This window comes from Apis dorsata, unplaced genomic scaffold, assembly GCF_000469605.1.
Source record: "Apis dorsata unplaced genomic scaffold, Apis dorsata 1.3 scaffold_143, whole genome shotgun sequence".
NCBI lineage: Eukaryota > Metazoa > Arthropoda > Insecta > Hymenoptera > Apidae > Apis > Apis dorsata.
Genome location: NW_006263434.1, coordinates 17,170 through 19,461, shown reverse-complemented (window position 1 = coordinate 19,461; position 2,292 = coordinate 17,170). Strand labels below are relative to the sequence as shown.

The 2,292-nt window shown below is 43.0% G+C and overlaps 1 long non-coding RNA gene across 1 annotated transcript in view; it reads right to left on the bottom strand.

Moving 5' to 3' along the window:
• Window positions 1–2,292, bottom strand: part of LOC102676643 — a 6,325-nt gene that overhangs the window by 1,560 nt on the left and 2,473 nt on the right. Inside the window, exon 2 of the long non-coding RNA XR_421352.2 lies at window positions 962–1,046. This is a non-coding gene — a long non-coding RNA (uncharacterized LOC102676643). The remainder of the gene's footprint in view (window positions 1–961; window positions 1,047–2,292) is intronic.

Genomic DNA, 2,292 nt, shown 5'->3' with positions numbered 1-2,292 from the left:
ATATATATATATATATATATATATATATATATAGATATAGATGGAAGAAAAACTGGAAATCACGGTAGTCGCGAAAGATAATAAACGTCGTGGCGAGATGTTGCGGCTTCAACAACTTCTCTCCTATCCTATTAGAAAGGTATTTCATTCATTCTTGCTCGGCTTCATTCACTCGGCCGAGTCCGTTGCAAGAACTATCGCGCTCCAACGTACGATGCCTACGTAAGATTATACGCAAGATATAATATCGTGACGAAGATATAAAATCCCCCGTTCGTTTAATTTACGAACACGTTAAATTATGTTCCGTGTTTGACAACGCGATAATGACGCGTGTCGCCGGTCATTCATTTTAAACCGGTGACACGAAAATATATTTAAAATGTTGGCGCGGCGCAAGAATGAACGTTCCGCCCAAAGTAACGACGGGGAGAGAGAGAGAGAGAGAGAGAGAGAAAAGTAAGAAGCGAATCGAAATCGTGTCGGTCCCCAAAAGAATGCAGGGTGGGAAGGTGGGATCACGGAACCGGTCGTTTCGTGCGCGATTTTTGCGCGCGATCCTGCGAGACCGATTCGTGGCGAAGGCCCGACGATAAAACGTTACTTCGTAGTAGACGTGGATGAGCCGGATCGGAGCACCGCGCACCATTTCGAGACATCGACCGGGTCTCGAGTCGCCCTTAGCTCTGGGTCAGAGCACTGGGTAACGGCACCGCAGCCTATGTACCCACCGCGATATCTGGGTTATAATGTAGTAATTACCCGCGCGGACATACCGACCTATCCCCCTTTGCAGCGCACGGATACACCGCGTGTTTCCCTTACCTACGGAACTCGGTTCTCACCACCACCGAGGATTCGCACCTTTTCTCCCAACATTATTATTTTCGAGTCGTTTTAACGGAGCGACGATTTCATTCTTTCTTCTAATTATTCTGATTGTTATTTTATATATACTCACCCCCTTTAGTAGGAGACAGGTTAAAATGAAGATTCGCCACCGCATACCGCGTTAGAGTCCACGGTGAAGTGTTTGGTATTGGTCGCTGAAAAAAAATAATTTTTTCCCTTTTTTACTCCATCTTTTAGGGTAATTGATAGAAATCGAGGGAAGGAAAAGTTTTTTCGATGGAAATATGAAGAAAGTGTCACGGGATTTCGATAATATAAATTGTGCGGAATAATATTACCGGAAATCTGAATGAACGTAGTGACGAAGAGAAACGAGACGAGAGGAAAGGACGTTAGTAGAAAATATTGAACGTTAAACGAAGGAACCGGTCCATCATTGGACACCTCGCTCGTGTTTAATCGTCAATTATCAGATACGCTCGCCTCATGCGACCACTAGGCCACCTGTCCCAAATTCCTGTCCCGAGTGTCCGGGTTTTCACTCCGTTACCTCGTTGCGCTCCGTGATACCAGACTGGCATGATCGATAACTACACGCGTGAACCGAATTCGTCAAATCCTTTCAGAAAATAATCGTAAATCGTGTTGTTCACGGCTCTCTTTCCCAATCGATCTCTTTCCGCCGATTCCGCGATTCACGATCGCGCGAAACGATCGAGCAACGAAAAGGTAAATCGATTTCCTTCCCGATAATTTTTTCCTAATTTTTCTTTCTTTTCGTGCGAAAAGAAAAAAAAAAAAAGGAAAAAAGAAGAAGAAGAATCGAAATCGATCGAACTTGTTTTCAACATTGATCGGTTGAATGGACGGATAAAAAAAGGAGGAACAAATTCAGTGTATTTAACGCGGCGAATGATTCGAAACCCCGCTGTAAACACGCGACGAATTCATGAGATGACTCGTTCAACGAGACTATCGACGGATGAATGTAGGCAAGTAGGTTTTCACCCGTCGGTCTTCATTGTACGTACCGAATCTACTTACTCGGGTTCGACGCTAAAATCATCCTAGCCGGTAGATTTCCCATTTCAGGTCAGACAATAGGCGACGATACGCGCGACAAATCGCCAATTCGGGATTTCAATCGGTCGTTTATCTATTTACTTTGACGACTTGTAATTTCTCCTCCAAGAGGTAACCTACTTGAAACCTACTTTTATATTTTACAAAAATATTTTTATTGTGATTCGGCGCTACTTAATTTCCGATGTTTAACAAAATTCTTACGGTAAAGACAGAGAGAGAGAGAGAGAGAGAGAGAGAGACGAGTTTTTAAAAATAACCTTCCTAAACCTACTTATGTATATTTATGCCTATTTTTTATCGGTTATGAAATTAAATTACTTCTTCCTCCTCGTTCGCTCCATCATCTAAACATAA